The sequence below is a fragment of the Dendrobates tinctorius genome, unplaced genomic scaffold (assembly GCF_039654945.1).
Source record: "Dendrobates tinctorius isolate UK_male_01 unplaced genomic scaffold, ASM3965494v1 ptg000107l, whole genome shotgun sequence".
NCBI lineage: Eukaryota > Metazoa > Chordata > Amphibia > Anura > Dendrobatidae > Dendrobates > Dendrobates tinctorius.
Window position 1 is genome coordinate 43,123,858 of NW_027361775.1, and position 18,759 is coordinate 43,142,616.

Sequence of the window (18,759 nt, forward strand, 5' to 3'; positions counted from 1 at the left end):
ACACAGTAGTTTGACAATAAATGGCTTCACCCAACCACTAACCATGAGTGGAGAAAAATGTTGGTGTTATCCTTCATATTCTCTGAAAAAAGCCCAAGAAAGCAAAAATTCTGCCGGGGCATGTAAACTTTGGAGCCCGACTGCAGGTGTCTTCTGATGGTAGTAGGACACACAGGTGACTGATGATCTTTGATCCCCCTGGAGCTGATCATTGGATGCATCTTTGCCATTGTTATTCTATGATCTATGCGGATGGTATTTTTTATTTTCCTACCACAGGTTTTGAGATTTGTTTGCCATTTTAAAGCACTGGAAATCTTTTTAGCTGAGGATCCTATTATTTTCTGGACTTCTTTTATATGTTTTTCACTGTCCAAGCAATTTCTTAATCAAAGTGCTTTCTCCTTCAGTACAATGTATGGAAAGACTCATTCTATTCACTGAGCCAGGGCTAAAACCAGCAGGTACTTCATTTGCTACCCTTCTTTAAATAATGAATGAATGACCTCACCAATAGAACTCTGCCGTGACATTAATTAAAACACCCCCATTTTATTAAACAAGTCAATTGCACCCAATAAGCAGTGTGCATGTCGTGAATGTTGATTGAAAATGTTGCCCATTACTCGCCTACACCTAGTCATAGATTTTTTCCCATGTTGTATGATATTTTCTGCCTAAAACACATTAGTGATGATAAACTTCTATTATTTTGCATATAACTGTATGTGGAGTTGTACTCTTTTGCCGCCACCTAAAATTTTAGGATGGAAATTTAATTTTGTTATGACTCCAGAATAATCCAGAACAGAAATATTCCTGTCCTTTCAGTCTTCTGAATGTCACCTTGTTACTGATCAGTGGTGCTGGAATATGAGGAATCATGGAAAAGGTTGCAAGGTTTCACTTAAATTAACCCCTTTACCCCCAAGGGTGGTTTGCACATTAATGACCGGGCCAATTTTTACAATTCCGACCACTGTCCCTTTATGAGATAATAACTCTGGAACGCTTCCATGGATCCCGGTGATTTTGACATTGTTTTCTCATGACATATTGTACTTCATGATGGTGGTAAAATTTCTTTGATATTACTTGCGTTTATTTGTGATAAAAATGGAAATTTGGCAAAAATTTTGAAAATTTCGCAATTTTCAAACTTTGAATTCTCATGCCCTTAAATCACAAAGATATGTCACATAAAATACTTAATAAGTAACATTTCCCACATGCTTACTTTACATCAGCACAATTTTGGAACCAAAATATTTTTTGTTAGGAAATTATAAGTGTTAAAAGTTAACCAGTGATTTCTCATTTTTACAACACCATTTTATTTTAGGGACCGCATCACATTTGAAGTCTCTTTGATGGGTCTATATGATAGAAAATATCCAAAAGTGACACCATTCTAAAAACTGCACCCCTGAAGGTACACTCAAAACCACATTCAAGAAGTTTATTAACCCTTCAGGTGCTTCACAGTAATTTTTGGAATGTTTAAAAAAATGAACATTTAACTTTTTTTGACAAAAAATTTACTTCAGATACAATTTTTTTATTTTACCAAGAGTAACAGGAGAAATTGGACCCCAAAAGTTGTGCAATTTCTCCTGAGTACGCTGATACCCCATATATGCAGGTGAACCATAGTTTCGGCGCAAGGTAGAACTCGGAAGGGAAGAAGCGCCGTTTTACTTTTTCAGCGCAAAATTGGCTGGAATTAAAATAGGACGCCATGTCACATTTGGAGAGCCCTTGATGTGCCTTGATGTACAGTGGAAACCCCCACAAGTGTCACCATTTTGGAAACTAGACCCTCTAAGGAGCTTATCTAGATGTGTGGTGAGCACTTTAAACCCCCAAGTATTTCACAAAAGTTTATAACGTAGAGCCGTAAAAATAAAAATCATATTTTTTCCACAAAAATGAACTTTTCGCCCCCCATTTTTTATTTTCCCAAGGGTAACAGAAGAAATTAGACACCAAGAGTTATTGTGCAATTTGTCCTGAGTACGCTGATACCCCATATGTGGGGGTAAACCACTGTTTGGGCACATGGCAGAGCTCAGAAGGCAAGCAGCGCCAAATTTTACTGTTATGGTTTGCAGGTGCCATGACCCACTGGGAGAGCCCATGAGGTGCCAAAACAGCAGATCCCCCCCCCCATAAATGACCCCATTTTACTATCTATACCTCCCAATGAATTCATCTAGGGGTAGAGTGATCATATTGACACCATGGGTGTGTCACAGAATTTTATACCATTGGGCAGTGAGGACAAAATAACTACATTTTTACCACCAAAATTTTGTTTTAGTCAAAGATTTTACATTTTCACACAAGAAGTGGGTAAAAATGGCAACAAAATTTGTCCCACAATTTCTACTGAACATGGCAATACCCCATATGTGGCTGTATAGTGCTATTTAGCAATTGCGGAAAGACTCGGGAGGAACGGAGCGCTATTTGCCTATTCAAGCGAATGGGTCTGTGCACATGTCATTGTGTTTCCACGGACTGCTGACATGTCCGTTTTTTTAATGTCAGCATGGGCCACAAAACATCCAGCACATGTGCATACAGATAACACGCATTGATGTCATCCATATGACACGCATCGGCGCTGGGGAAGAAGCGTTACAGTAAGCGCTGTTCCCCGATGCAGGGTGCTGGACATGGCTCTCATCATCGCTTTTTATTCCGATTTTTGGGAGGCAGAATGAACAAAAACCATTCGGGTTAGTACGATTACAGTAATACCTTATTTATATCTTTTTTTTTATGTTTTGCTGCTTTTATATAATAAAAACAAATTTTTTATAAAAAATAATTATTTTTGCATCACTTTATTCTGAGAGCTATAACTTTTTTGTTTCCTAAAGCATTGTTTTTTGACTTGTTTTTTATGGTGTTCACTAAAGGGATTAACTAGTGCAACAGCTTTATAGGTCGGTTCATTACGGATGCGGCGATACCAAATATGTGTACTTTTATTGTTTTAGATTTTTTCTTATTCAAATATTTATTTAGTGATAGAATATTGATTTTTTTATATTTTTACAATTATTTAATTTTTTTTTTACTTTATTCTAACTGTTAAACTTAGTCCCACTATGGGACAATCATTGTTTGCAGGCTGATCTCATCTATAGCATGCAGGTGAAGCAGCATCTGCATGCTATAGAAGCTGTCAGCACTGGAGACTTCCTGACATGCACTGCGCATGACAGGAAGTTTCTTAGCTCTGATAACCCGGATGCCATCATGACAACATCAGGTTACCATGGCAGCGATCGGGACCCCGCGTCACGCCACGGGGTCTCCGATACAAAGGCAGAGGGGCTGCCAGGGCTGTCATGCCCTCTGACTGCTCCCGGAATGCTGCGATCGTTTTCGATTGCAGCATTTCTGGAGTTAAAGTGCTGGGTGTCAGCTGTGAGAATCAGCTGACACCCGGCCGCACACCAGCAGTGTGCGCGGCCGATCGCTCTAACGTACTATACCGTCCATGTTCAAATTGTGCCGGGTCACATGGACGGTTTAGGATGTCAGAAAGGGGTTAAAGAAGTCTCAGCAAAAAATGTTTTCCCCTAAAGCCTCTTAAAGGGAACCTGTCAACCCCCCCCCAGGCATTTTTAACTAAAAGAGCCACCTTGTGCAGCACTAATGCTGCATTCTGTCAAGGTGGCTCATTTATTAAGGCGTCCCTTCCACCGCAGAAATAATCGTTTTTAAATTGAGAGCCGCAGAGAACTACTGCGCATGCCAAAGATTCCCAGCCCCGTAGTGTGAATAAATCATAAGCGACTGTGGGGCGGGATCTCTCTTGAGCCTCGTATTGGTCCTCATAGACTTAACTTATATTGGAATAGAAGTACTGCCCCATACAGTGTGAGCCTACAAAGCTGAAGACCTGTCATGTCGACAGAAGAACACCACCAGTACCGGTAACAGTAAGGCCATGTTCACGCGTTGTGTTTTTGCTGCATTTTTTTTCCACAAAAACCTGCTCTCTTGGCAGTAAAGAAGAAGCTTCAAAAAAGCAGGTTTTGCTGATTTTTTTTGCTGCGTTTTTATTGTATCTTGTGAATGCTGATAAAGTTTAGTGCCCACTAAAAAAGATGATGCAATTTCCTTAAAGGGGGTCTGTCACCCCATTTTACCCTTATCAGCTGTGGCCACTGCCATCAGGGGCTTATCTACAGCATTCTGTAATGCTGTAGATAAGCCCCGATGTAACCTGAAAGATAAGAAAAAAGAGTTATATTATACTCACCCCAGCGTTCGGTCCGGTCCGATTGTTGTCACCGTCCCGTCCGGCGCCTCCCATCTTCTAGTGATGACGTCTTCCTCCTTGCTTCTCCCTCGGCTCCTGCGCAGGCGTACTTTATCTGCCCTGTTGAGGGCAGAGCAGAGTACTGCAGTGCGCAGGCAGCGGACCTCTCTGACCTTTCCCGGCGTCTGTGCACTACAGTACTCTGCTCTGCCCTCAACAGAGCAGAGAATGTATGCCTGCGCAGGAGCCGCGGCATAAGTAAGAGGGAGGACATCATCGTATGAAGATGGGAGGCGCCGGACCGGACCGCGACACCGACCGCCCCCGCCCCCCGGTGAGTATAATCTAACGTGTTTTTCTTATCTTTCAGGTTACATTGGGGGCTTATCTACAGCATTACAGAATGCTGTAGATAAGCCCCTGATGGCGGTGGCCGCATCTTATAGGCCAAAAATGGGGTGACAGATTCCCAAATGCAGCAAAACCTGATACCTGCATTTTTTGCTGTGCTTTTGCACTTACCCATTGCTTTCTATGAGAAGTGACATGCTGCAGTTTGCAAAGAACGCAGCCGTTTTCCAAACCAATCAGGAATAAACCCAATGTGAGAGCATGAGGTTTCTGAAATCTCATAGCTTTTGCTGGCACTGTAAAACACAGCTTAAAATTTGCATAAAAAAGCAGCAAAAACGCAACGTGTGAACGTAGCCTAATTATTTTGGTACACTTGCACTACATCACATACATGATTAGGAGAGTTTATTTTTTTTTTTTTTTTAACTGAGATCTCTATAATCTGCATGTTAGGAGCCCAAGCTGCAGTAACAGTTTTAATATAGCAGAGAAATAACAACAGTCAGTCCAAAATAACTGTAATATTAGTCCATGAGCCGGGCCAGATATCGGTACTACCCGGAGTGACTAATTCTCTTTGGTATTTTTAGGTAGATGCATGTCTGTAGTTTATGTTTTGATGTGATTGCCCTTGCACATCAGTAGCTTAACCCCTTCAGGCCTATTTGTACCCAAATGCCTAGGCCATTTTTTGTAAATCTGACCTGTCACTTCATGCGGTAATAACTTTGGGACGCTATCACCTACCCACGCCATTCTGAGATTGTTTTCTCATGACATATTGTACTTCATGGTAGTGCTAATTGTGAGTCAATAGATTTTACCTTTCTGCATAAAAAATTACAAAATACACGAAAATTTGGGAAAAATTCGCTATTTTTGAACTCTGAAATTCTCTACTTTTTACAAAAATGCTGATACCCCCCATAACAGTTATTAGTTTACATTCTCCACATGTCTACTTCACATTGACATCATTTTGGAAATGAAATTTTATATTTTTCGGATGTGATAAGGCTCATAGTTTTATACGCAATTTTTAAAGTTTATGACTAAATTTCCAAAACCCATTTTTCCAAGGACCAAGTCAGTTCGGACGTCACTTTATGGGTCTTGTATAACAGAACCCACCCATACATTACCCCATTTTGCAAACTACACCCCTCAAGGTGTCCAAAACGGATTTTCAAAACTTTGTTAACCCCTTAGGTGTTGCACAGGAATTCAAGCAAAATGACAGTGAAATATCAAAATTTCAATTTTTTGGCAGATATTCCATTGTAATCCAATTTTACCTGCAACCCAGCAAGGGTTAACAGCAAACCCAAACCCAAAATTGGTTACCCCAATTCCGCAGTTTATAGAAACACCCCACATGTACACGTAAACTAAATTATGGGCGCGCAAGAGGGCTCAGCACAGAAGGAGAGCTAGGCAGTTTTTGGGATAATAGATTACACTGGAAGAAATCCAGTGGGCCATGTCGTATTGGAGAGACCCTGAGGTACCCCCAGAGTGGAAACCCCCAAAAGGTTACCGCATTTTGGAAACTACACCCCCTAAGGAATGTTTTAGGGGGTATAGTAACCACTTTGACCCAACAAGCGCTCCATTGGAGCTTCATGCACTTGGTTGAGGAAATTGAAAAGTACGTTTTTTACCGAAAAATGTCGCTTTAGGGCCACATTTTTCATTTTGAAAAGGGAGACCAGGAAAAAGTACACCCCACTTTTTATTCCCCATTGTCTCCCGAACACGGCAATACCACAAGTGTTGTCTAAAACCACAGTATTGGCGCACGGCAGGCTTCGTAAGCGAAGCTGCGGCAAAATTCACTGTAAGAAATCTATGGGGCCATGTCACATTTGGAGACACCCTGAGGTCCCGCACAGTGGAAACCCCAAAAGAGTGACCCCATTTTTGAAACTACACCCCCTAAGGAATGTTTTAGGAGGTACAGTAACCACTTTGCACCGTGAACCGGCTCCCGACCCGCGGCGATCGCCCGGCATATGATCCGGGTACGATTCGCCGTACCGCTACGGCGGCCGGCGCGAAGGGGTTAATGGTATTTTTCACCTGTTGAATAGATTCTACCTATATTTCCAAAAAATAATGATTAAAGGTCGATTTAGGGGAAATGTCAATACAATGCATGTAGTATTTGTAACAAAATTTAATCCAAGTTATGTAAATACACACTGAACATGTCATGGGCTTGTCCATACTAATGTGTGTGTGTGTAGGTGTGTGTGTGTGTGTGTGTGTGTGTGTGTGTGTATATATATATATATATATATATATATATATATATATTGTGTGTGTATGTATAATTATATAACGTTGCTCCATAATATCTTCAACATCAGACTCTGAATCTGACTGTTGTTCTACTGGCTCGTCTTCAATACCCTAGTTCTGGCATGTCTGTAACCTGCACATGTCCGTGCACTTCAGGCCATTGCTGAGGCAAGTACACTGAGGAAGTTCGCATGACTGCACACACTTGCAGGACAGTAGCTGGATAATAGCTTCTGGTGCTGGTGCCCCTCGCATCCACTTGACAACAAGCTTTCCGTCATTATCTATCATCCAACCACAGTCTGTTGTGTTTGCAACAAATGGCTGGCTCTGCAGACTTCTCCTCCAGATCGCAGCCTGGTAGTTTGCACGCAGTGCATGCATGAAAAGGCAGTCTTGGAAAGGAGGGAGTTGACTTGACTCTACCACTCCACGTCTGGCACAGAACAGCTGATACCGGAGTCTGTTTACCTCAGTTGTTTGGGTAGTTGGCAGGTACATGTGGCAGGTGATTTCCTGTAACTTCTCAAAGAGTTCGGGAGACACTTCCCATGAATGACCAACTTCCTGAAAGGCATCCTGGTATGTCTTGTTCATCTTCAACTGCTTGAGTGTCGTCATCTTCCCACGGCCAGCGAATGCACTGACTGTGTCACAGCCTGTAAATGCATGCATACCAATCAATGAATCACACACGCTGTCTCCCAATGTTCTTCTCAGAGTGGTGATATCCAGGAATCTTGTCCGGTTCTGTGTACCGCATTTCGGAACAGGGGATTGGATTTTGTGGCACATGCCCAGACACAGGACCATGACACCAGTATCCTCTGAAGTGATGATGACAGACTTGTAACCAGATTCTGCTGCATGAAGAGCATGGAGAAGGAGGCGTGTGTCTGCTTCTTCTTGACTTGACTTAAGGTCAGCAGCCTCTTCCCACTGTTCTTTGGTGATCTTAAAGCAGAGCTGCTCACATGTGACATACATCTCCTTCTCCTCAAGCTTCTCCCTGTGGTGTTTCGCCTTCCATTCTTCTACCAGAAACTTTATGAGACTTCCCTTGTTGGAGGAATTACTTAGTAGCTTTCTCCACTGCTGTATGTTGTGCCCATGTTGAATGTTCTTGAAATGGATCCCTGGCCTTCATATCTGTTGACTCTTTCTGTATCTTTGATGGATGTCTCCTTGTAGACGTCAAAGACAATATCAATGCGCTTGCTCTTAGCACCCTCATGGATAGCGCGACTCATTGCTGTGCCTGCTAGCTGGGCAAATGTTGCATCGTTTCCCTTCAGTTTCTGAACCAGGCTCATCCCATCAATGATGGTTGCAGAGGGCTCAGGGATCACCTCTGCAGGAGGAGCATTCCTCTCCAACTCCCTTGCTAGGGCAGCCTTGTTGGTCTTGCGGATAGACCCATCACCGTTGGCAAGTGCCCATGTCAATGGCCCCAGGGGATGTGTCAAGACATCACTCATTTGTAGCTTTCTGTTCTCAGCTACAAGTATCATCTGGCCAAATAGGTTCCTGTCAGCCTTCAAAATTACCTCCTTGCCAAGGCTTTGTCTGTGTGTCTTCATTCTGATGTTAGAGAACGTTTTAAGATTGTTCTTCGTCATCTTGTCATGAAACAGTGTAGTTGGCGTATCGGTACCCAAACGCTCATCCTTGAATGTGTGATATGCATCCTCTCCTATACTGTATGCCCCTAGAAGGTCTTTGGCTACATCTGGTGGTGCTGCAGTCGCTGTTGATAAACTGATAAGTTCACCATTATGCTCTTTGTTGAAGGGGTTCAACCAACCAGTCTCCAGCAGTTCAACAAAAGATCGGACATCGGCTTCATCTCTTCTAATCCTGGACACCTGTAGGTCTGAATGACTGAAGTCAGTATATTGTTGGCCTACTAAGGCCCTCAGCTACCTCAAGTACATGCTGCGGTACTCCGATGTCAGGTAGAATCTGGCGACAGCTCCAACTTTGAGGCTGAAGCCTTTTGTGCCCCCTGGTGTCTGGGTGTCTTTGTTGATTGTTTCTTCGATGGTCTGGTCCACAGGAATCCGTCCAAAAGGATTCTTGCTACCGATCTGGACCGAAAAGCCACCTTTCATGAAGTATTCATGGACCTCTGGGTGGTCTATGGGCAGCCGAGACATCGTAGCATAGTAATAGGTTAGGTATCGGGCATAGTTGACCTTGTCATAGGCAAAACACCACGGTATCATCTGTCGGATTGCTCCTAGGTGAAGCATCCAGTTGCCTTCTCTTGAAGCTCGAACCAGGGCCAGCATGGTCTCGACCATGTCCAAGTATGACATCCAGAATGCTGAGAGTTGTTCATTTCTGAAGATCTCAAGATAAACTTGAAAGAGCTTCAGGGTAAGTGTGCAAGATTCATTATCCAAGAACTTTTCGAAGGATCCCTGCGACACACTGATGCGAAAGTTTGTGATGTTCTTCAGTGTTTCATCCAGATGGTGAAGGTCCCTTGCATGGTTTTCTTCTAGCCATGGAAGGAAGTTTTTCCATGCAAGCCTCATAAGTGCTTCATAGACCAGCTTGTGTAGTCTCACTGCTCTGTTGTACCTCCGGCCGTCCATCACTCCAGACACTGATCCTTCAGCGATGACACCGGGTTCAACACACAGATCTCTAAGGCCTGCATCCTGAAATCTCTTACCTATGATGGAGAGGAGATTACAGATTGTGTGGAAGACACCCATTCTAATTATAATGTTCTTGAACTTCTCCTGTTTCCAGATAACCTCGGCAGCTTTGGCATAGAGTGCTTGATCAAACACGCACACAATTCTGTTAAGCTTCAGGGTCTGCATGATGGCAAGTGTTTGCTCCAAGACTTCATTCACAGTTGACATGGCTGTTGCAGGAGCATTGATAGTGGGCAGGTAGCTTACAGTGTCCTGGGCCACTACAATGTCACTGCGGATTTGGATGTTGAACCCAGTCCAACTGCTAATGGTCTGATCCTCATGGTCTGACATTCTAGCCAGAAGCCAGATATGGTTCTTGGTTTTTGAATCCTGGACCTCCTCGGTAGTGTTAACATTCGCAGTCTCAATCCTGGGTGGCCCTCCCCGCCGCCCAACATTGTATATTGGTAGCATTAATTCTGTCGGAATTATGCTTCTTTTCTTCGACTTGGTTACATCTGGCAGGACTTTTGTCACAGAGCATGCAACATTGGACTGAACAGCGATGCCATTGACTCTATGAGATGTACCTGCTCCACTTAGTGTCTCCTCAAGTCTGTCAATGTTATCCCAGGCCAAGGTTGTGAACACACCAGGGTAGATACTTGCTGGCATTGGGATGTCATCCGTTGAACATTCCAACTTCTGGATACAAAGGGCTGTATCGATCTCCTCAGCCGTTGAATATGACACACAGTGGCCAAGATGATTCAGAGTTCGAACCAGTTCTGTATTGCCGGTCAAAGACTTAATTGCAAAGGACAGCAGTACGTGCTTGGGTGGCTTTGTCTTTCCATTGGTAACAGCAAAAACCAAGTCACTGCCGAAGGATGTGGCAAGACGTTGAGCTCTTTCAGAGGGAGTTTGGAACTCACAATCTCCTGTAAGCAGGGTTTGCAGGAATTGAGTGACTAATGCAGGAACGACATTCTGATCTGTATCGGGAGGCCATGGCTGACTCACATCTTGCTTCTTGATCTCATTCCTCAGCTGCATTGCTGCTTTGGTTACGACATCTCCAGAGTTAGCGGCTCTTGCTTCTTGCAGATCTTTTGTCATGCTGTGTGCTTGCCGGGCAAGGTCGTCCATTGATAGGCTATATGGATAGACTAGAAGCTTACCTTTCTCATCGGAGAGAAAGCGGAGTGATTCACCAAACTCTGTTTCAGGTTTTCGGCGAACATGTTTCTTTGTCGATGGTTTCAGTTTGATGATACCACGGGACATCATGCATCTCTGAAGCCTAGATGTGAGGTTTATCATAGGCAGTACTTCTGGGTTTGGGAACAATTCAGTCCTTATATACAAGAAGAGTTCCTCAAGGGCTTCTCTCTCTGCCTCTCCGTAGCGTACTTCCTTGCTTTCTTCCTGATTTTCTGCTGCACCAGACCTACAGGCCACTTGGGAATCATCTTTTGTGAATAGTTTGTAGCACGACTTGTGGTAGTGCCCCTCTGAAGCAACAAGGTCTCTGCTAAGTAAACCAAGGATTCTCTGTGTGCCTTTCCTTATCGCTGCTCTGCGGATCGTCTCATCTGCTCGTAGCTCAATACACTGGACGATTGGCACCCTGCTATCACTGGGGGTACCCCTCGGTAGCCTCCTCCTGGGGATTTCGCTTGCTGTTTCGACATTGACACCCTTGGCAAGGATAGAATCCAGTGACTTCTTCATTGTAAAGAGACTACGACATTTACGGTGATATTGTATGTGTGGTATTTCTCGTTCTTCAAGGCCCTTAGCTGCTTCCAGGACGGATTCATGCTGTCTGATCTCTGCAGCCCTAAACAATGTTTTCCAGGAGTCCAAATCCTGTAGGGATGCCAGATCATCACTGTCATCATTAGAGCAGTGTATGATACAGTCGATCCGTGATTTCTTCCTCGCTGGTACTTCCATCATGCCATTAGATATGTCAGTAAACACCTGCAAACACAAAGAAAAACATTAAAACCCTTGGCGCGCACACACACACACCTACACACACACACACACACACACACATTAGTATGGACAAGCCCATGACATGTTCAGTGTGTATTTACATAACTTGGATTAAATTTTGTTACAAATACTACATGCATTGTATTGACATTTTGGCATTTCCCCTAAATCGACATTTAATCATTATTTTTTGGAAATATAGGTAGGATCTATTCAAAAGGTGAAAAATACCATTAACCCCTTCGCGCCGGCCGCCGTAGCGGTACGGCGAATCGTACCCGGATCATATGCCGGGCGATCGCCGCAGGTCGGGAGCCGGTTCCCGGTGCAAAGTGGTTACTGTACCTCCTAAAACATTCCTTAGGGGGTGTAGTTTTAAAAATGGGGTCACTCTTTTGGGGTTTCCACTGTGCGGGACCTCAGGGTGTCTCCAAATGTGACATGGCCCCATAGATTTCTTACAGTGAATTTTGCCGCAGGTTCGCTTACGAAGCCTGCCGTGCGCCAATACTGTGGTTTTAGACAACACTTGTGGTATTGCCGTGTTCGGGAGACAATGGGGAATAAAAAGTGGGGTGTACTTTTTCCTGGTCCCCCTTTTCAAAATGAAAAATGTGGCCCTAAAGCGACATTTTTCGGTAAAAAACATACTTTTCAATTTCCTCAACCAAGTGCATGAAACTCCAATGGAGCGCTTGTTGGGTCAAAGTGATTACTATACCCCCTAAAACATTCCTTAGGGGGTGTAGTTTCCAAAATGCGGTAACCTTTTGGGGGTTTCCACTCTGGGGGTACCTCAGGGTCTCTCCAATACGACATGGCCCACTGGATTTCTTCTAATGTAATCTATTATCCTAAAAACCGCCTAGCTCTCCTTCTGTGCTGATCCCTCTTGCGCGCCCATAATTTAGTTTACGTGTACATGTGGGGTGTTTCTATAAACTACGGAATTGGGGTAACCAATTTTGGGTTTGGGTTTGCTGTTAACCCTTGCTGGGTTGCAGGTAAAATTGGATTACAATGGAATATCTGCCAAAAAATTGAAATTTTGATATTTCACTGTCATTTTGCTTGAATTCCTGTGCAACACCTAAGGGGTTAACAAAGTTTTGAAAATCCGTTTTGGACACCTTGAGGGGTGTAGTTTGCAAAATGGGGTAATGTATGGGTGGGTTCTGTTATACAAGACCCATAAAGTGACGTCCGAACTGACTTGGTCCTTGGAAAAATGGGTTTTGGAAATTTAGTCGTAAACTTTAAAAATTGCGTATAAAACTATGAGCCTTATCACATCCGAAAAATATAAAATTTCATTTCCAAAATTATGCCAATGTGAAGTAGACATGTGGAGAATGTAAACTAATAACTGTTATGGGGGGTATCAGCATTTTTGTAAAAAGTAGAGAATTTCAAAGTTCAAAAATAGCGAATTTTTCCCAAATTTTCGTGTATTTTGTAATTTTTTATGCAGAAAGGTAAAATCTATTGACTCACAATTAGCACTACCATGAAGTACAATATGTCATGAGAAAACAGTCTCAGAATGGCGTGGGTAGGTGATAGCGTCCCAAAGTTATTACCGCATGAAGTGACAGGTCAGATTTACAAAAAATGGCCTAGGCATTTGGGTACAAATAGGCCTGAAGGGGTTAAGCTACTGATGTCCAAGGGCTATCATATCAAAACATAAACTACAGACATGCATCTACCTAAAAACACCAAAGAGAATTAGTCACTTCGGGTGGTACCGATATCGTCCAAATTGGCTCATGGACTATATATTTATAGTTTTTCTTGCCCTCCTAATCCCATTCTTGCATCTGCGCTGTCAGGTGCCACGACTCTGAGTGAGCAGCCCTGATAATACAGGAGTCAGTTCTGACGTAATGGCTGGATGGGTGCTCACCACCCCAGACATTCATGTCCCCAGTGTAATGGTTTCTCACGCTATGCAGTGTAATCACTGTCCATGCTGAATATAATTGTATTCTAAGTAGGGTTTGCTTACCGGCCAGTGACAAGGGCCAGTCATCAAACCAATCACTGGACAGCTTTGATGAGGCATAGGGAGACGGGTCTCTATTGAATCCTCTTTGGGTTGCTCACACATACAGCTGCTAAAAACCACATTTTTTTTCAGCCTCTGCAGTCTTTTCACTGCTTCCCTACGCAACCACTTACGATAATTTTGCATGGAAACAGCCTTTTCACCTGCAATGCAGCACAACCATTAGTATTGGATGAGCGGTTTTATAGGTGAAAAATCTGGTACTCCTCGTCCCTGCCAGTAATAACATTGTTTTTTTGCTCTTGGTGGGTTAATTTCTGTGTTTTATCCTGACCTGGCTTATTTAGTTACCACCTTGCGGGTAGTCTGGCCATTGTTTATGGTGTCTTGAGTTTTAACCATTGATTTGGTCTCTAATCCTGATCACCTAGTTTCACTTCTGCAGCTTTTCTAAACCACACTTATGCATTCTGACTTTGTTCTTGGTTTCATCCTTGTGTTACTGACCTGGCTTGTTGTTATGTCTCTGACAACTTTCTCCACCAGTCAGCAGATACTCTGTGGACCCAACCCAGGGGCCTCTGTTTTGCATTCAAATCCCTGTACAAGAGTTACAGCGTGAAGGCCAGGGTGCCTCTGGGACCTCTGAGGGTATGAGGGTATGTGCACACGCTGCGGATCCGCAGCGGATTTGGACCTGCGGGTCCGCAGCAGATTCTGCTGCGTTGTCAGTACTTTTATTTCCAATGGAAATAAAAAAAACGCTGTGCACATGCTGCGGATTTTTCCGCGCGGTTTTGCTGCGGGTTACGATCCGCGGCATGTCTATTCTTTGTGCGGATTTTGCTGCGGTTTCAAACTTTATCATTATGAGTTGTGAAACCGCAGGGCAAAACCGCGGGCTAATCCGCAGATAATTGTCCTGCGGATTTTTCATCAAAATCTGCACAACCTAAAAACTACGTGTGCACATAGCCTTAAGCAGAGTGGCTACTGCAAAAATCTGCCTGTGCAAGCCCTTTCTAGAGTTGCCAGATTTCCTTGCATTGCGATCTGCAACATGTGCTTCAGTAGACACGACATACTGAATCCTGAAAGTTTTCTTGATGTATACTGTGGATCTTCAATGCGAACGTAGTGTGTACAGAGGTTTTCCAGGATGATATGAGAATTTGTGGATTCCCATAGTGTCCTTTAAGGCTACTTTCACACATCAGGTTTTCGGCGTCAGGCGCGATCCGGCGTCGTGCCGGAATGCCGGATCCGGCAAATGTTTTGTAAAACCTGAAGTGCCGGATGCGGTTTTCTGCCGGATCCGTCTTGTTCTTGACAGACAAAACCGGATCCGTCTCATCCGGTTCATCCGTTTTTCTATCCGTTTTTCTATCCGTTTTTCGACGGATTACGCCGGATCTGGTTTTTAAAATTGACCCTTGTGGCCTTCCGAACGGGATTGGCTACTGGAAAACTAGATATAGCATGTTCCTACAGCCCTTCTTTGACAGGTTGTAGAGAAGAAAGTGCAGGTTGGAGAGAAGAGCAAGTTACTGGCGAAGATGGATGTTGTCATTGGAAATATTACCACTAGAAGTTCTGTGACGGTTTCAGGGACAATTTTCCACTATACTTTATGTCACCTCAAGGCAGAGTACACTGGGATGACAGAGTGTGAGAGATTTTTGCCCTAAACTTGTGTACCTTCTGGACCAACAGTATATACCTTTGCCAACCAAAGTTGGCTATCTTGTCATGGTCTTACTATTTTTACCTTTAGGCCACAGGTGTGTACCTGGTTGTGTTTTATGCAAAGTATTTCACCTTTTAACAAAAGTTGTGTACATTGGTAGGAAATCACCAACAATAAACACAACTTTTTCGGTGAAATACTTTGCTTCAAACACAACCAGGAACACAACTGTGGCGAAAAGCTAAAATTTACCCACAGTTATACCTGGTTTTGAATACCTTTTTACCTTTGAAATACCCTGTATTTAACCTTTTTTTAAAACATAGTTCGCCGCAGAAAGAAATGACAGACAACCATTGTGAAACGATAATTTAACTTTTATTTAAATTTTTTTTTTTTTTGTAAAATGTTTTTAAAGTGCAAAAAACTTTTTTAATAAAGGTTTTAAACCCAATGGGCATTTTTATTACAAAAAACACACATTACAATTCTGTGTACTGTGGGGTGGAAATACTGCTGGAGGGGCTGCGGGACACTTCGACACTGGGTGTGTGGAGAGAGGACTGGGATCGTGGTGGGGAAGGAACAGTTAGAGGTGAAGGTGTGGAAAAAACTACAGAATGGGTGGACATGTGGGAAGCAGAAGAGGTGGTGGGTGGTGGAGTGGAGGGTTTGGCAGGGACTGTAGGAGCAGATGATGTTGATGGAAAGTTGTATGGGGAAGGAGTTTGGTACGGGGAAGGAGTTTGGTACGGGGAAGGAGTTTGGTACGGGGCAGGTTGCTGGAAGTGGGGAGATGACTGGTACTGGGGAGGTTGCTGGTACTGGGCAGGTTGCTGGTATGTAGTAGGAGGGGGAGGATGGAAAGTGGCTGGAGGGGGTGCAGATGTAATAGGAGGGGGAGGATGGAAAGTGGCTGGAGGGGGTGCAGGTGGAGGAACTACAGTGGTGGGAGGTGGAGGTTGGGAGGTAACCTGCTGTAGAGCACCGTGGCACGAATGCATTACATGCATCTGCTGGGTAGGAGATAGTGTTGCCATGCGCTCCACAACAGACCTGAAAAAGGTGTGGTTTGGCGAAGATCTTGCTTCTGAATGCATGGTTTGCAGAAGTGTCTTCACCTCCAGAATGCTGGAGTTGATCTGCTGAAAGCCTGCGGAGATTTGCTCTGACAAGACTTTGAGACAGTTCTGGAAAGATGCATTCAGATGCAATAACTCTTGCGCATAACTCTTTTCCTGACCCCTCTGCCGCTGCCGCCCAGTACCCACAGGTGTACTAGAGGCGGCAGGGGCAGAAGGGTGGGGTAAAGGGAAAGCGATCTCCTCACCAGCAGCTTCATGTAATGTAGGCGGCCACGATGCTCCTGTGCTGGTGGATGGGACAGATGGGTCGAATGTGTGGGAAGGCTGGGAAGCTGCAGATGTACCGGGGCGGTCGAAGTGTCCCTCGGTGCCGGTCTCCTCAGGGATCGCCTCAGAAGGGTCCAATCGTGCAGGCTCCCGAGTGCTGCTCACCGTGCTGTGGAATAAAGAGAAAAAAAAACAATTAAAATACTGACATGGTATGGCCCTGGCTGAAAAAAAAAAGTTACATCTAACATTTTTTTTCACATGTGGTGTGTAATATTTACCTTCTGGTGAGCATTGTTTCCCGGAGGAACGACAGGGCTTGTGCGTACTTGTACTTTCTTTATTGAACTCCTTCTTGAAACGATCCCTCACAGACCGCCACCGATTCACAATTCTGTTCCCTGAAACGAGAAAGGAGTGGTTAGTATACAACATCAGTGTTTCACAAACTCCAGTCCTCATGGTCCCCAGGGGTCATGTTTTCAGGATTTCCATAGTAAATAGAAATCCTGAACACATGATCCGTGGGGACCACGAGGACTGGAGTTCGGGAAACACTGGTTTACATCAAGCAACTGTTACTGTATATACTTACGCTCTTTAATCTGGGCCCGAGCTTCGAGGTCCTCCCAGCGGCCCACAAGGAGAGAACAGATTTCCTCCCAGAGTCGTCAGGAAATGATCAGGTCAGCGTGGCGGCGGTCAGCCATATTCCAGAGCGGCTCCCTTTCTCTGACGAGATCGATGAGGCGGTCCATATCAATCCCTCCATCCTCACCGTCAGAGTCGGGAGCACGCTGTGAAGGCTGTTAAAGAAAAAGACAAAAATAACATAATTAGCCTCCACAAAAGAAATGAAATAAAAAGTGCAAAAAAACAAAGCAAAAATATTTATACTTACACGCTGGTGACCGCCGCGTTGCTGTCGCCGACGACCCTGGGAGGCACTGCGAGGACCTCTTGGCCGAGCACCAGATTGGGAAGACTAGAGAAGAAAACAAAAAATGTTATGTCTTTGGATGTAGGCATTTGTTTGCTGTGTGAGGTCTGCAGAACATTGTTTTCTATGTGTTGTGTGTAGTGTGATGTTGTGTTTCTGCGTTTGATGCCAAAAACTTACCAATTGTGAGCCCACTCCAAGCGTCTGTCCACCCCTTCCTTCTTCTTCTGGGAGCTCCTCTTCATCTTGTGATTCCTGTTTTGAAATAAAAGGCTATGAATAGACATATATTACAGAGATGATGGATTTTGGAAATAAAAACTTACCGTCAAACGCTGACGATGCGAGGGAGGGCTCCCAGAAGAAGATGTGCTGTCCTGTTGATGGCCAGACTCCATGGCTGTGGGTATTGCTGCTGCCAGTGATGCCATCTCTGCTGCTGCTGCATCTCTTTGGCGGCTGTTGAATAAAGAGAAACAAAGGGCCAATGAATATCTTGATATTCCATGGCCCTAGTTTGGAGGAATGGGGGATTTGATAATTACCGTCTCTCATCTGCTTCTGGACTCCCCTCCCGTTCAGCATGCTGCTCCATTTGGGGTGGTGCTGATGGTGCTGCTGCTGCAGATGTCTGCTGCCTTCTCCTGCTCCTGGTTCTTGGCTTGGGTGGCATGTTGGGTGTGGCTGAGGGTCCCATTGTCTTGCTTTTATATATCTCCTGTGGGCAGAGCTACTGAGCATGCTCAGACCAAAAAAACCGGATCCGGCGGGTACGGCTTTTTCGCCGGAGACAAAAAACGTTACAGTAGACGTTTTTTCCAGACGCCAGATCGCGACACATTGCGTCACATTGCCGGATCCTGCGAAAACCGGATGAAACGCATGGCCATCCGGCGCGATCCGGCGCAAATGCAAGTCAATGGGGGGGAAACCGGATCCGGCATTGCATTTCGCCGGATCCGGTTTCTGTCAAAAGCGCCGGATCGCGCCTGACGGCGAAAACCTGATGTGTGAAAGAGGCCTTATTAAAACATTGTGAACACTATATTTGTGGACATCAATGTATGAAGGCTCTAATCCAAAAATGTAAAAATACCACCGTATTCTGTTCAGCTTCTGCACAATGCCTACTAAGTTTAATAGCTGCTGGCATCTGTCATGTTTTGTAGATATATTTTATTTT

The 18,759-nt window shown here is 44.3% G+C and overlaps 1 protein-coding gene across 1 annotated transcript in view; it reads left to right on the forward strand.

Annotated features, from left to right (window-relative positions):
- TPRG1 (tumor protein p63 regulated 1) overlaps positions 1-18,759 on the forward strand; it is a 140,563-nt gene that overhangs the window by 12,458 nt on the left and 109,346 nt on the right. The window lies entirely within an intron of this gene.